The following is a 17,683-nucleotide window of genomic DNA, read 5'->3' on the forward strand; positions in this document are numbered from 1 at the left end:
TGGCCCCTCTGAGCTGAGCGCGGCGCAGACAAAGACCACGGGGCCACCACGCTTTCTCCAAATAAAACTATCACAAAGTCTGCTATTCACATTTAACACAGGTAACTATAGCCGTTTTTTTACTATACTTGTACATGCTTATCTAACTGAGGTAAACACGACTATACGCTTTTAACACATGAAAAAATGAATTAGCCTTATGTGAAATGTTAAATACAGTAGCCTATAATATAGAGTGAACACATGACTAATGGCGAGATACGCTCACTAAGGACAAAACAAACAGCACAAGGCAGCAGCACGTCAATTAAATTATAAGGCGAGGGACGGAGAAGGCTGGGAGGAGGAGTACAAATGAAGAAAATGTCAAATACACATATTAAAAGTTAAATGAAATAGCCGCAAGGACTGAGACAGACGAAGAGATTAAAACTCAAAGGGATACCATGTCTCCATGCCCGCAGGTGCCGATACTGTAAGATGCAAATGGGGAAAAAATACGGTGCCATTCGCTGTAATCATTTGTGCTTCAACTACAAAGACACACGACTGAAGAGACGATTTAGTTTGTCCGACAAATCAGAGCATAACTTGGGATATTAAACGCATTTTTTCGCACTTGGATTTGGATAGCTTCGACACTCAAGGTCTAAATTACAGCCGCCATATTGTCTTTACAGTGCACTGTAAAGCACGTCAATTAGGCCAGGCGTCAATTACAACCGCGCGCCTTGTGATACCGCTATTTCTTTCCCATATTGTGCGCGTATTATTAGAAAAAAGCACAATTTTCCCAAGTACCACAGCTAATCACCAAGAGGAGTGGGTGGTGGTGACATCAAATTGAACTATGGAAAATGGAACAGGAATTAGATGCACTTAGCCATCACATGTTAATGGCAGCAATCAACAGCCAATTACCGCGCAGTAGTTGAGTACCTTGACAAGTGCAGGTGTAGCCTACAAGTAACACGCACATGGGCCTCTGCTGCTCGTGCATTTCCATAAATTCAAACAGTAAACTCCCATACACGCTCTGATTGCATGTTTTATCGAGTTTGCAATTAAGCAATATTGTTAGGGAAGTGTCAAGTGCAGTGAAATGAGGCTGTGAGGGGAAGATTGCTTAAGGGCAACAATTATATTTATTTTATGTCTTGCATGTAAATCAATAGAGCTGAAGTATTATGATGTGCCTTTGAAAAACATGCACTATAAAGCTGCGCAATTGGAAAAATCATGCTATGTGTGATTACGATGTTGAATATGTGGAACATTATAAGCCTTTGTATCACTCAAACTAATGGCAAAAGTTAAAAGTAAGACATAAAAAACAACAACTTTATGATCACATGCATAACTTTAATGCAAAATGGACAATTGAGTTTCAGATTCAACTATGAATTTATTAATCACATTTGAAATCATATTTTGAACTTATTCTTGATTGCAAAGGCTGTTTTTATTAAGATGTTATAATATCTTGTTATGCAAAATATCTTATTATATATAAAGTCTTCTTACCCTGTAGTTTACATCTTTACTAACTTTTTATGAAATGCATGTGATTTGTATTAGTTTAATAGTTCTTCATTCTTCTCTCAAAAGTGAATGCACCTGTCTGGTAGTTTTTAAAAAACATAATGCCAGTTGAATCTCCATTTTAACACACATTGATATTTGCATTTGTCAGAAAAAATAACAGTTACATAGTTACATAATGTTCCTCAATGGTTCTGGTTCTAATGTGGCTTTAGATACACCATACATCCATAGTTTCCACACCCTGTTCTTCCATGCTAGGCAGCTGTTGTCTGTGGGGTCAGAGCTGTGGTGTGGGTGCCTGGCATGGCCTTCATTGTGAACATGATCTGGGCTGATGTTGCCTCTGATGCTGATGATCTCTGTCACAGGGTGCTCCGGCTGCTGCTCTGACAAATCTGGAAAAAGCACACTCGCATCGCAATGGGAGGAACACGCCACGAGCAGAGGTGGGTAGAGTAGCCTTAAATTGTACTCAAATAACCTCAAGCAACCATGTTACTAGTAAAAGTATAATTTTCAAAAACTGCAAGTAAAAAAAGAAAGCTATTTGGAGTGTTTCCATAATTAACACAAACTGCTTTATAAATTAAATGATAGACAAAATTGACTTTGTTGTTTTTGTTGAAAAAAATAAATGTAGAGAAAAATAAATGTAATCAAAAATTTTTCTCCAAGATATTAAGCCCGATTGGTCTTATAGCACTTTTGTAAGTTTATTGCATTGGATTTAGTGCCCTTCCTGGTATATATTTAATTTGAGTTGCTAAAAACATAACATTGAACTCAGCATTGTTACTTCAAAATAATATTACCCACATAAAAGTCAAAGTATGTGGAGGATGAACTTAAAATGATATTCAAGCAAGTACTTGTAAATCATTATTACCTATCTGTAGTTCTGGGGCTAGTCTGTGTCCCTGTTTGACCTACTTTGATGATCCTGTCCTTCAGCTACAGGTGAAGAGGAGAGAGAGAGGGGGGCTTCCCTGGATGTCGTCTGTGTCATTGGCCCCTGTTCAGACGCAGTGCTCTGGACCCGGGTAGAGGGGCTGGCAACATGCCCGATCTACAACAAGTGAGCTGTCCTATCTCTGACATCAAGTAAGCCCCAAGATGTCATGTCTTCATCTTGTGAGGTTCAATTCTGCTCAGAGTGGATCAAGCTGTGTCTGTGGGAGGCTCTGAGAGGCGAGCACTGGGTCATGCAATAGTATATATGGGTCATACAAATGCTTGATAAGGGTATGAGTTCATTGTGTCAAATTTTGGGGTAATCTAAATGTATGGCACATATTTTACAATTTAGTTTAAAAAAAAAACTAGCATTTGATATCAACTACAGTTTGTGTAGTGGGCAGAAACAAGCTCCAGCATCTGCTACACACTGTAAATCTTACTAGCACCCACTAGAAAAAATGTGGTAGCAACAGTGATGTACAGAAAAAATTGGGCTTGGCGATATGACAAAAAAAAATCTTATTAATTTTCTTAATTGTTCTCAATTTTTGATTCGGTGTTATTTTTTAATAAAATAAAAATAAATATTAAACAAAATAAATAAATAATAAAAGCTCAAAGAGTATTCATTTCATGAACATAAACAAAAAAGCCACATTTCTTCCTCCAAAGTGTGAGCTCTGACCTGATTGAAAAACCCCAAACCATGTCATTGACAATTAAACATGACTGAAGCTCGATCTTGATTAAAATTTGATTAATTGTGCCGCCTTAGTTAAAATAGTATTTTTTGACACTGAATACTGCTGCCAGATTTTATATATGAGAACTGTAGGTACCTACAAAATGTGTATGCATGTGGCAGAATTTGAAGTTGTGCAAAGATGTGTCTGCTACGTTTTTGCATTTTTGAAGTTTTCCAATATGTTTTTCTTTTACTATTTTCAGGCAGACTCTTTACAGCTCCATCTTTGTGCCTTCAGTGCAACTTGTGGTGAGTACTACTAGTATGCTACAGCATCTATAGCAAACCTCACACACACATATACACAAGAAACAGAAGAACTACATGTGGTAGCAACAATCATCTAAATGAAATAAATGATAAGAAGAAGTACTGCTCACAGATTGCAGAACATTAACATTATTCTAAATTCATTTATTTGGAGACTAAGCGCTGTTATTTTTTATGTAAAATAATGGACATCACATGAATTATGGTGCCGCCTTTACATGAGGGAAACATATTTTATCATATCTGATATATTACAATATAACCATTGACAGACCATTAGCTTTTAAGAATGACCTGTTCGTTTCCTCTGTTCCCTCCCTCTCTCTGCCCCCGAGCTACTTGACTTGTTCTACTTGACTCCTGAACCATTTTAATATCAGGCTGCCACGGGTTTCCTTCCTGTAAGCCAGCGCCTTTATATTTCTGTTTCTGCCCTCCCTGAGCCACAGACAAACCTTAAGGGATGTTAAAATACCGTGTACTGTTAATGACCCTTTAAACATTGCCGTGAATGAGCAAATATTTGGGATAGTCCCGGCTTTTATGTTTGTAAACCTCAACATGCTATAACAACACTTCCTCAGATAATAGTGATAATGTGATAATGTCATACTTTCAGATGGAGGGCAAGAGCCAGTTTTTCCTGTTAATTACATTGTACTTTGTCATGAAGTATCGGAAAGGTAAATTCTAAAATATATGCAACCTGATGATTTCGATTATTGAGTAGACCCAAGATCATACTGTATTACAATAGAAATCTGCAGTTGAACAATATCAGTTTTAGCCAACCCGCTTCTGTATTAAATAATATTGGCTTATAGAGTGATGTGATGTCATCTGAAACCAAGCAATAGCCTGTAAAATAAAATTATTGCCGTGTCTAACCTTATGATACTATAAGCAACATTAATTTAAGACACAACATTTTAGTGTGAGTCAAATCAAAGTAAAAAGTGACCTATTTTTAATGCCTACCTATTGCCAGTGTTATTTTGAATTATATCACATTTTCATATTACGGTTGTTCCGCGCTTGTTTTTATGGACATGTACAACACTAGCTTGTCGTTTTAGTGCTAAATACAACAGCTAGTTAACAATTCATATTAATCACTTTTGATATTACATCAATAAAGCAGCCCAACGGAAAAATGGCAATTAAGCGTTTATTGGCCAAACGTGATCAGTGTTGTCAGAGGTCACGCTCAGACATCAATGATCGGCTGTGGGTGTATTAGCATGGACACACATGCCCAGTTTGCATTCAAGTGAAATCCAACTTGTGATAAACAGCCACTATAAAAGATGCAGTAAACCTCTTCCAGCACACACTCTTCACTGCTTACTCACCGAGGAGGACCTTACAATGCTATATATTAATTAAGGGTCTCAGAAACAATAATAGCGACGATAAAGTCCTCCCTCTTTGTCCGAGATATTCTGCCGTCACATGACATTAGGAGGTAGGAGGCATGTGCGAGGAGATAGGAAAGGAGGAATGAGGAGGAGGAGGAGGAGGAGGGGATGAGGACAGATAGAGCTTCCTTCTGCCTGGAATGTAATCTCCTTGATGTTACATGGTGCAGCCTAAACTGATAAATTGCAGATTAAATGGCGGCCACACTCCACTTCACCCTACAGCCTACACCACACCCCCTTAGTTCCACGCGTTTCTGCTATTCACTGCCTTCTTGGCCTGTCAATTCTGCCTAATCGTGAGAGGCACTAAAACACCAGGTCTTGACAGAGCCAGATCAAGAATGATGAACATCTCTCAATGGCAAAAGACTTGTGCTCCTAACTCTACTAGAAGGCGCGCATCACTTATGCAGAAATCAGCAGCGCTCCGGCATCTAGGAATTATGCGCGCTGACAGGAGATGCATGAGGTACGCATTGTGCGGTTAGAGCAGCCTTGACAAGTTATAGTTAACTGCAGCAGCCGCGACCCCGAACACAAAGGATGCACAGGCTTATTAATGGGAGAGCATCCATGTCAATAATCTTGGCTTTTGGGTCCTGTCCAGAGACATGCATCTTGCCACACGCGCTGAATACATACTACATATACGCAGGTCATGGGACACAGGGAGGAACGACATATATCATTTATTGACAAAGGTTATCTTTTGGCCTGTTTTTTTTGTGCTTCTTTTTTGACTGTTGCACATTAGAGAAAGTAATTTGGCAATGAAACTTTTAATCCGATTTTGTATTTATTTGGCTCATTTGCACGAGTACAGTTAAATTGTAAAACCAGTTCTTAGGGTTAAAAGTGCTTTTATCAGGAAATAACAGACTTACATGGTAGTTGTTGTTAGCAGTGGCGGGAAACTTCTCTGAACTTTAAAAGTTGTGAAACACGCTTCAAGCCTGATTGTGGTGAATAACTAGGAGGTTATGCAAAATGGGTGAGTTTGAACTAGTTCTGTTTTTAATGTTTTTAAGACATTTAAGAGTGTGCAGGAGCTATATTTTTCATCATAGCATAAACAGATTGGTCACTTTTGATTTGTTTTGCCTGTATCGTGTCTGATGCTATAAATCAGAAAGCTCTTTTCCTTTAATAAAGCTGGAAGAAATGAAATATAAATAGTATACATCTATGTTTAATAATTTATTTGTTGTTTTTTAAGTCTACCAGGGGACGGCTCTCTTTCATCTAAGCACACGTACAAAGAAATCAGTCATTAAACGCCTAACCGCATGTTGCTGATGTTGTCTATGGAAATATTTGTAATGTATATTCTAATTTTTCAGAATAAATTAGGCAGAGATGCATTTCCATGTAAATTTATTCAAGGCAAAAGGAAAGAGGAGTGTGGGGGGCGCGGTAAGAACTGCCAGATTATGCATAATTGTAGTATTGTAGACCTCATTTCTACATCTAGCTCCGTATTGTGTGGTCATTAAAATCTAAAATAATGGCAACCTCACAGCTTCTCTGTTCTAATTGCCCCCTTCCATACAATTGGCTTCTCCAGACAATATGATGAAGTGTGCAGTAGGATGTGTTAATAAGATGGCCTTTCAAAGTGAGGAGGACAGTCATTTGGTAGTTGCACAGGCGCTGTACACAACCCTGACTGACTCGGCTCACTCACTGTCTTGTCTTAAACGTTCACCTTTTTGCGGTTTGATGTCTTTGAGGACACGGTGCTGACATATCAGGAGAAAACTGGGATTTCAGCTTGTCTCCGCTCATCTCGACGCACGCTGAAATCAAAGAGGGAAAAAAAGCCTCATTAATAAAGAGACATGCCTCTAATCCACTCAGCGGTTGGGGAGAAAATTTTTAATCAAATGCAACACGTTACTTAATTGCATTCCTGCATCTGGAGTACGGTGTACAGTTCTAGGCAAGTCAGGTTTCTAAGACTATAAACAAAGCCACAAGTATCCATGTACATAATACACCCAATTAATGTGTTAGCGTGTGGACCATGGCCAAGGCACTGGGCTGAGCTTGCAATATAAAGATAAAACGGTCACTTGAACTCAAAGGACATTTCAATTTGCGTTAAACTATGTATCAAAGAGTACATTTTCTTCAGTCACTTCTCAATTAGGATATTCAAATAAATTATATATTAGATTTATTGCTTTTCAAAATTCTACTATATTTATTTATATTTTTGTTAGATATCTTAAAACATTTTTTATTTTTTTTGACAGTGATCTGCATCCTCATGAAAAGCAATTTGGCCTTTCCTACTGACCTTTTTCCTAAAAAAATCATAACATTTTCGGTCCATCTTTTGTACGGTTGTATACATTTGAAAGGAGCTTGTGATGCGTCGCAAAAACTGTGAATTGAGAGCAGAAAGCAGCACACGAGCCCAGGCAGAGGGGAGATCAATCTTTGTGATGATGTGTGAAAAGGCCAAGCTCCGCGCCCAGCATGTACTCTTCCTCATTACCTTTCATTTGGCACCGGAGCATCTTCAGCTCGATACAGAATAAACAGTGAGTACAGTGAGCCCCTAGACGTATTTACAAAATCCGCACCAACTTACACCAGCATTACACCCGGTTATTATAAAGTGTCCCCCCTGTGGACTTTTGGAGCACATTAAGACCTGGTGCTTGGACTCATCATTGGTGGGATTTTCCGCTCCCTTTTCTATCCCATGGCGCTTTGTCCCACCCAAAACCTCCACTCTCAACGTTTAGCTGTGCTCCGTCTCCACATCCTTAAAAGCAAGAAATTAATGACAAGCACAAAGCGGCTCATTTATAATTGCTTCATTATACTGTTATGTTCTCCTGACAATAATGGTGCTGCTGGTGTTTTTCTAATTATATGGCGCTTTTTTTCTTTGCTCGTTATCAAGGACTTCAGGTAATTGTGGGGAAAATAATGACTGCCTGGCCGTTCTCTCATGGATAGCACATCACAACAGTCTGGCAGTGCAGCCCAGAGCCCTATCAAGGAGGCTGCGAGCTTGTGTTTTCAAGCTGACTCCGTTTACACTGCAGCGGCCCAGTGGCTCAAGCATCTCTAATGAGCAGCTTGTATTCAGTGCAGTTTTATGACAGTACAGTTTGGCTGCAGAGGACAGGGACTGACACAAAATGAGGAAATGCTCTTAGCGAGACACTAAACAAGCACTAAAAAGATCAAAATGTGGGTTAAATATTGCCAATTGGGTTTGTGCATGTTTTCTAACATATACTTTATTTTTGTTGTTTTTTTTTGTTTTTTTTTAGCTGTGTGGCAAATACTACAATTTTTACTTGTATTTCTAGGTAACAGTAATGATGTATATTTCACTCACTTTCACTCAATATTTTTACTTTCTTATATTTTACCAGGTACATAAAACAGTGTATGTTTTATTATGAAGTTGATCAATATACTTTTTTGGAGGTCTGCTGTTTCTAAATGCAAAAACATTTCTGTTGTGACCCTTAATGATTTCACAAGGTAGTTTTCCAAGTGCTGCACATAGTTTGACTTCTTAGAGGGCAGGGCTGCAGTGTCGATGAACATATTAAATGTCAGACGATGTGAAACATGGAGCCCATGCATCACACCACGTTGTGTACGTCTCATATGAGGAGTGTGCCATTTGATTTGCAGTTGGGACGATAACATCACTAATAATGCTGTCTGTGTGCTGAGATTTCATTCAACTGCAGGGAGATTAGTGATTTGCATTTAATACCCGGTGCGCTCTGCTGTTCCCCTTTCATACAACGGTGCCGGATATGGATGATGACATTATATTAATTAAAGCACATTATGGACAGAGGACACCATGCTATTTGCTAGCATGTGTAATGGCGGCCAACACTGTTATTTCTATTTGAAGAATGCATCCGAGTGTGAAATAATAATACTCCCTCCAGGAATACCATTGTCGTATTTTACCCAACAGTATAAAGAGAGGAAACATAATAAAAATGAACTCTCACTCTTCATTTCCATCTTCTCCCTTTGTTTTTTTATTTAATTCTGCTATTGCAGCATCCAACACCATTGCTGTCTGAAAACCTCAGAGGCGGACTTAATTAGTTGCTAAGAGAAAGCTGCCAGTGGTGGGGGGCTAAGAGAGTGGGGCACATTTGAGTTTGCTCTGAACTTTGCTAATTATCAGGTAGGATGTAATTTTCTCCATTCCCACGAGGCACCACACAGAGCTGCACCAACTAAAAGGAAAGAAACAAAGCTAAGCCCAGGAAAAGTATGAAATCCCTTTGTTACAATTTCTACGTCTAGATCTCCAAGAGTTATTTTTTCCTGCCGCTCCTGGAGGTGTGATTATAGTCTAACGTGGTGACACAATGCTACCTGAGAGGATGTGGGGGAGCGCATTTGTGATGGCGGACAGGTGGAAACCATGCACTATAGATAGATAAGGCCACAATGCCCCTAACATTCATTTAAGAAGAGTCTATTTTTTACATTGTCAATTTACACATATGTGATATTATATGGAGCTCTGCAGTGGATCCCAGCAGTGAGGCCCACCCATTGGCTGTCTGATTGGGTTACTTCCTGTTACTCCATCAAATGATCTAGTCTCAGTTCATCAAAATAGCTGTCAGTTATTGATCTATTTTGGGGGGAAAGGTTAACAATGGGTACTGTGGTAAAAAGGATCTCTCCTGCTCAGAGCATTGCATAGAGTGCATTATATGTAACAACACTGTTTTATAGTTTGCCTATCCCAAGCCTGGATAAATTCACTGTCAAGACTATGCAAAATCACTTGTGTGAATTGATGGTTGACTCTATGGACTCCCGAGAAAAGGCTGCTGATGAAAGCGACTTTGTTTATCATCACCATATTGGCCTCTATGGGATGTTTAGTCTCTGAGGGAAAAGTAAGAGGACTCTGATGTGAACTGTACCCATAAAGTTGGGTGATGGAGTTTGCCTCATATTGCAAACTTGATGCAATGTCTCTTTGTGTGCCTCTGTAACACTGTAGAAGAGCAGTGCACTGGTAAAGGGGGCATCATTTATATCCAGTGATGTGTGAGCAGTGACAGCCACTGTGTTTAGCAGGTTCCTATCCCACATGCATCACATTATGATCCTGAAGTGGCTGAGACGAAGGAGGAGGTGGAATTGCCGTTGACCTGAGTGAGCTAAAATGACACAGATTCAGACAAATAGAGCAGGAGCTCAGCGCAAAAGCAAGATGGATGTGTAGTGGCAGCACATCTGCACATGCTCTGCCTCTCTCCTGCTCACTGGGAGCTTTTGCTTAAAAACTTCTCCCATTGCTTCTGAAGCCGTCTTCCATACACCATTTTAAAAAATTACGCAACTGCTTGAAAACCCAGAGATACACTGAAGTTTCTTTAACTCCAAACAACTCACTATTAAGTTCAGGGAATGCTTGCAGAGATCTCTCCTTGTTGTGAAATGTCAGTATGAAGTTTTCAGAGCAGCTTTTACAAGCTCCCCGTCCTGTGTGTGTATGCTTCTGCTTGTGAGAGCATCTCCATGGTTGCAGCGTCTAATATGCACGCCCCAGTGCATTGAGAAAAGAGACCAGTTCTTCCTCACTTGGTTTAATTGTCCCTCAGAGACCTGTGCAATTGGAATCTAAGTGGAATACCAGTCTATTCTGCACAGCCCCTACACCCTCATTGTGCTCTCCACGGAGCGGCCGTTTTCGGAGACTCTTGATTTGGCCCTGTCTTTATTTCATCAGGCGTCTTGTAGGCGCGCTCCTTTCGCCTTGCTCGCTGTTGCTCCAGCAGCAGAGCGTTCGGCTTTATTAACCCCCCTAAGCAAGGAGTACCTAAGGGAGGTCAAAGACTGGTCGTTAAAAATCTATTGTGACTTGTCTGAAAAATGAATAAATGAGCACATTATTCCGAGCTGGCTGCGCTGTTTGTCTAATCAACTGTAGGAGCGGGCAAAGTCAACCAGGGTTGACATGCACATTTTATTTAAGTTTTTGTCTGTCAGAGGAGTTTAGACGTGTAATGAACAAAGGAGTGGTGATTTGAAATATAATCCCATTACACTGATGAAATTACAACGACGACAAGAGTTCACAAATCACACTCATTGTTTTCTATCATGAGCGATGCCCCTGTTGAGGTTGTGGCGAGAGTAGGAAGGGCAGAGCGTGAATGAATAGTGACAGCACTGTAAAGGGAATTGGGATGCAGCACAGTCTCAGCCCCAGTGCACTTGTGACTAAAGCAACCAGGAAGTGCACTGTTTGTAAAAGGGCTTTGGACAGTCTCCTGCTGCAGATCTGGAACGAGCCACAACACAGACCTCAAAAAATACTTCCCTGTGTAATTTTTATATGTATACCGGATAAGGTAGTAATTGCTAATACCTTTCTTTTGGTGAAAGAACATGCCATTGTTATACTGTATAGTAAAATGAAATGGTGATTTCACTTTGTAATTTCTTATAGACTTTTTACATTTGTCCTTCAGGACAGTTTGAAGAATATGAAATATTGACATGAATTTATGTTTTAGTCCTGCCAGCAAGATCTATCTTTGTAGTTCATAAATTGTACAGTATACAGAAGCTGTAGCCCTTTGATGTATGCCTTTGATAAGGAGGGCGCTAACAGTCAGACCCGTGGCTTCAAAAAAGTTGCAACTAACTCGATGTAAAAAAAATATATATTGCAAAAACTTCTATTTTAGTTTTCTACAGCTTTAATTGGAAGCCTCACATGCCCCTTAAACAACATCATCTGAAGCTAATAAGACTTAAAAAGTACATCTGGCTTGAAAATGCTTACCATTTTTAACACTAATGAACTGAGGCATGCAGTGGAGATGGCCAAGCGGCAGGGAGATGTACGGTATATTCTGGAGAATTCCCCCGCTGCTCAGGAGCTCATAAAACACATCCACGGACAGGAACTTGTATCTGGTTATTCCTGTTTAATTGGAGGCACTGAGTGATGCAAACTAGATTTTAATGCCCTCCCCTGCTGCCTAACTACAAGTAGCATCAGTGTTGCCACCACTTCTACTCCATCCATCCTTGCTGAAATGACCAAACAGACTGCTAATAATGTCGAACAAAACTCCCTGCTAAATGCACCTACAAAACATGCTGTTATTGAATGCTAAATGAACAGTGTTCATGGTATAAACTACCGGCACAGTACAGCATTTTGAATCTTTTATATGAATCCAACTAATGACCCATTAGAACCCATTCTAAAAATGTCAGCAATCTCTTTATTATTTTTGAGTGATCTCTTGAAAAATTATTGAGCTTCTATTTTTTGTTCTTTGAAATAGTTTAACCTTGTCTTATATTAATAATAACTTTTTTCCTGTAAACATTCAAACAGATTGAATAAAGAGCACTTTTCTTTCTCTTGGCCACAGAAAACAGGTCTGTCATGTGCTGTCCACGCTGATCTCGACCAGAGGCTGGTCTTGGCGCCTTTATTCAATGTGACAGAGCTGAAGCCGGGACTCTCTCTCCTGGCACCCCAGTCCACACCACACTGACACTCTGCTCTGAAGTGCCACATTAATTCTAATAAAGCACTGCCGTACCAGGGCAGAGCCGACCAGGGGAGGGCTTAATGAAGGCAGGCAGTGGTGGCGCAGGTGCTGTGGCTGGGCAGGTGGCACCTCTCGCCCCCAGGCCCCTGGGTGCGCCCGCTGCCTCTGCAACTCCAGGGGCCACAGCAGCCGAGATTGCATTTTAATTATCAGGTCCACCTTGTCCTCCTGATGGTCAGCGCCTTAGTGAGAGTCAGTACAGTACACGTGTCCCACACTGGCATCACAAACATGCTTTGAGTTCTACTGGATGTTCTGCCACGTGTTCTCAGCCATGTAACAATTACGGTAGTCACAAATACAATGACCTGCATTGTGTAAGTCTGTGTGCTGGAATTATATTTCACAGTTATTAGGACCGTTACAGCTAAAACATATTTTACTGTCGAATTAGTTGTCATCAACATCCAATAACTTTTACTATGACTAAATGGAGATCCTAATATCCTAATTGGATATTAAATCAATAATCCAACTGGATTTCAATCTCCTTGGCTCAGACTAACAGTTATTTTGTAAACGAATAAACCTGTGTTTTTCCCTCTTAACTGATGTCTTTTTAGTGGATTCTAAATTATTTTGTGAATCATTTTTTGCAAAATTTTAATTTGCGTTGTTGCAGCCCCAAAGTGATACCAATATTTTATTTACTATGCAGCCTCACTGATTCAGCGGGTTTGCTCCTCTGAACAGAAAGCAAGACAGCATTGGTGTCATTGTGTCTCTGGGCAAGACACTCCAGCCACATTTTAGAAATAGTGAATCCATTTTTGTTTATTGGCACTCCAGATTCCAGGATCACATTGTCTAATGATCCTATACTATCAGGTCCTTGTAAAATAAAAATAAATGAAGCTTCATGCTTGGCCTGTCTGCACTCAACATAACTAATTTTGCATATAGCCATGTGCAGCATCCCTCTTGAATTTTGTGCTCCTCTGTGGTTGTGGGGAGGCATCCATCCAGTTCCAGTCAGTGCTAACCCTCCCCTTGAGGAGCTCTATCCACAGGGAGGTCCACACCTGTTCTCCCTACCTCCCCCTGCCTCCTTCTCCTCACCACTGGAAAAAAAATCTCTTTCTTTTTCTCTTTCAGAGTTAACTCCAAACTCTTGACATTTCAAATACCTTTTTAGTTGCTGGGGCATGGAGTGTTGCCTTATACCTGAGAAATGATTTTTTGAGCGACTCTTCCGCATGTCAGGACCTTGGTGCAGATGGGTGATGAGCGGACAGAGGCGTTAGTGTGTATGTCCAGGACAAGTGAAGACCCCAGCCCTCCCCCCATTTAAACACTACCAGTTTCCTCTCGGGACGCCTCTGTCAGTGCACAGCAGCACTCGGCAGCACAGATGTTGTTGCATTGTCTGGAGCTCCAAAGCCTGGATCAGCCCAACTGGGATCTCGTACTCATTAGCTATTGTCTCTGTGTGTCTGACTAGGCCTTTGATGAATGCAGCAGTTAGCCCCAGATCAGACACTAGACTGGGAGAACAGAAAACAAACCATCTATCCATCTGTAAGATACACTTCCAGAAGAGTATGTTCAGCTTGTTGGGCAAATAGCTCCAGCAGATTTATGGCTAATTCCAGCCACACTTGAACTGTTCTATCTCACAGTATTAGTACCTTGTATAAGAATGAAACATAGAATACAGTGAAAGTTATTTTAATATTATGATCCCCTGAACTGTGACCATTTTTTGTCTTTTATCACTACCTACCAGAGAGCATGTAAATCATCTACCTGTAAAAGGATACGATAACTACTTCATCTGTTTAGGATAGCACTTCTGATAGGGTCCAACATTAAACATCTATCTCCAGATAGACCAGCGATATAGATTTCCACCAGAAAAGACACACAGTGTACCTTTCATGTTCAATATTAAAATTTCTCATATTGTGGACATTTACCATTTTGTAATTGTTTAGTAGTTAGGCTTTGCTTCATAAAAATTTAGACCAAGTAACAGCTCTAAAATAATAATTGTTGTACATCATCTGAAACATTGTTCTTACCTTAAAGAAAATCAAAAGGACAACAGGTCTGCTCCTCGAAAAAGGGACTTCATATCTTTGCCAACTCACCCAGGGTAAGGCCACACTATTATTTATTTAATTCAGCCTGCTTCTCTATGCATGAGTCCAGCCTCCAGTCCGTAACACACTGGCGGCCCGGGACTTTGAACACATTGCGAGGCCTGAGGGCAAAGGTATGGACAACCTGCGCCGTGTTCACATGGGTGAGCAGGGAGCGCGAGAGGAAGACTGGCACACCGAAACCAAACAGGTGTATGATTCAGAGGCGGGAGCTGTGAAGGGTGAATTTCTTATACACAAAGAGTCTATGTTTGCCTTTGGAGCAAACAGAATTTTGGAGCTGTCCCAGGAAAGTGCTACATGTTTGTGAGAGGGTTCTCAGCGAAGAGCCAGGGCATGCTTTTGTTGTTGGTTGGTCATCAGAAACTCATCGGCCATGCACGTACATAAAGCAGGGTAAAGTATGTGAACTACACGTGAGTATAAGTGACTGTTATGCCCTTGTTCTTTTTTAATGGACGCTATTTTCTAGAAGCTTATATTGTGTAAAGAATAATAACAATTCTGAAAAAAAATTTAACCTTAAAAATTTGTTTCTATGCAGCTCTATCAGCTCTAAATTGGATGATTTTTTCACACTACTTTTGAATGGTGGGTCAGGCTCTATAAAAAATTTAATGATACATCTAACTTCTCTGTCTTAGTGGAGAGAAGCAGGCACCCGGTCCAGTCACAGGTCTGATCTACAGAGAGGCACACTAAGAATGTATGTTCACCTGTAATTAAATAAATGCAAAATTTATATGTTTAATACCATACAGTGGATCATTCATGGAGATAAGCAGGTGGTTGACCTACCACCAGAAAAGTTACATAGTACACCTTTAATTGGCAATATTTAGTTTCAGATCCAGAAGAACAGTCTTTTCAGTTATGAGTAAGCCAGTAAAGTCCTTCCCCTTTTAGCTTTTTTTTGCAGAGTGGGGAGCATTGCCAGCTTTATTTATACCTCTTCAACCAGTGTAAGATTGTGGGACTAGCTACTGTTACCTTAACAAGCCAATAACTGCTCACTTTCCAGGCAGTAGAATTACTGTGAACTGAGATTTTCTGCACACGATTCTTTATTGCAGTCTCAATATTTTTTGATAGAGCTTTTTACAATGCAACTTCAGTCATTTTATTCCCTTCTTGCCGCCTTTTTCCAGATGGATATGACCTGCGGTGGAAATGAGCATAGTGTTTCATAAAGTAGTTTAACAAGAAGCTTGCAGGAATCGCACAGCTTTTCCCCGGCGGAGAGACTGTGAGAGCCAAGGCATAAATCTGGTGCACAGTGAGTCCTGGAAGGCCAGACCTTAGGGTTAAGATAAGGGACCATATTAGCGGTTATTAAGTGAAACTTTCCAATCGATAGCCAGAGAGACGTAATCAGAGTCTCTTTAATTGCAGAGGGGAAGACATCTATTCGCATTATTGCGGGAGCTGTCCAGGAAAGCTTCATTTTTTGCCCAAGTGTCTCCCTGCGACCATCTTACCACGCTGACCTCCTGAAAGGCTAACGCTAACGTAGTCCAGCTTTCAATGAGATCATCCCAATTTTATTTAGACGTGAGTCATATCTCCATAGTGCATGACATCCAATAAAAGGAGGTGTTTTAAGCAGTAATAAGGCCTTTAATGTGTCTTTTCACAGTGGTACATTTCTTTAAATAAAGGTGAGCTAGAGAGGGAAGTGTATCAGCCTTTCCCTAAGACCAGACCAAACTTATTTTTATGACTCTGAATTCTCCAAAGCATTAACCTTTAGAAATGAGATTCGTATGTGCATTCATCAGCTGCTTGCCAGCTTAAGTTGGCAATAAACACCTTTAAGCCCTTTGGAAACATCTCCCCTGAAAACATTTGACTTTTGTTATATATCACCTGTCAATTACTATTTAGCACAAAACAAATCACTGCAAACTATAGACAAACACAAATGGATAAATCAATGGCAAATATCCAAAAAGAATATATTCTAAAAAAACATAAACAATGTTTATTGTTGGATAATTGGGATACTTTATTTTTTTTAATGGCAACAATACTTACCTATGTTGGAAGAAACACCACTGAGAGTAAAGCTGTAAATAAGATGGAAGTTACAGTTTAAACAGGTTGCTGATAAGTTGGCACTAATCAGATAGGTTGTCTGAGCACAATCTGAAGTGTTTTGTACAGACGATTCACTTATTCATCCCATTAATTCCTTTTTCCAGAAAAACAAAGAAAAATGTTTTTGTTGCACAATATAAACTTTTCTGCCATACAATTCATCATATAATGTGTATACATGTAAAAATAATAATGATTTACCCTTGTCTAATAGCTTTCGACTCAGTATAGTGCTGTGTTCAAGTATAAGGCTTCGGGTTGTAGACAAATTGGATTCTCACTAAGAAAATGAGGCACATTATTCAGTGCGGTGGTTGTCTGTTCCACATTATGTTGTATGATCATAATAGGCGTGGAGAGCCATTCATTCCTACAACAGTCAGTGCGTCTGCAGCAGCCTGTTCATTTCTGGCTCCATGTGCTGCTTGATCACCAAAACCCAACGACGACTTATTGCGGGGAATTGGTGCCATGAAATGATGATGATGTGAATGGATGGCTGATGCGGCGTCAAATCCCGTAGATGTCAGTAAATTGGAACATATGTTACTTAAACTATAACATCATGATAATTCTCCTCCAAGATGGCTCATAAAGGGGGGATTTATTGGGCTAAATCTATGATGATGATAACATAGATAATTTTTAATGGAAGGTTAATGGGAGAATCAAAAGATAAAAATGGACCCTTTGGCCTTGTATCAGCGGCTTTCTGTGGCGATGTGTTAAAATCGGAACAATTTTTATGCACCATGGGGTGTTCCCCTTTCATTACTTTTTATAGCTTAAAGCATAAAAATATACGGAACATTTTCATGGCTAATAAAACCGCAGATCTTTACGTGATAAGCAGAATGGAGACACGTTGCTGGAAAAGGAATATTCCCTGTGCTATTTGTCCCACCAGAACGAGAGTGTGTTCAGCTGCTGGAGCCATACCTCCTCCCAGCG

At 40.0% G+C, this 17,683-nt stretch overlaps 1 long non-coding RNA gene across 1 annotated transcript in view; it reads left to right on the top strand.

Annotated features, from left to right (window-relative positions):
• The first annotated feature begins 1,922 nt into the window (after positions 1-1,922).
• Positions 1,923-17,683, top strand: part of LOC129411265 (uncharacterized) — a 75,901-nt gene continuing 60,140 nt past the window's right edge. The window contains exons 1-3 of the long non-coding RNA XR_008633225.1: positions 1,923-1,991; positions 2,503-2,646; positions 3,451-3,496. This is a non-coding gene — a long non-coding RNA (uncharacterized LOC129411265). The remainder of the gene's footprint in view (positions 1,992-2,502; positions 2,647-3,450; positions 3,497-17,683) is intronic.

The sequence above is a fragment of the Boleophthalmus pectinirostris genome, unplaced genomic scaffold, assembly GCF_026225935.1.
Source record: "Boleophthalmus pectinirostris isolate CB_2022bp ecotype Guang Dong unplaced genomic scaffold, ASM2622593v1 HiC_scaffold_4, whole genome shotgun sequence".
Lineage (NCBI taxonomy): Eukaryota > Metazoa > Chordata > Actinopteri > Gobiiformes > Gobiidae > Boleophthalmus > Boleophthalmus pectinirostris.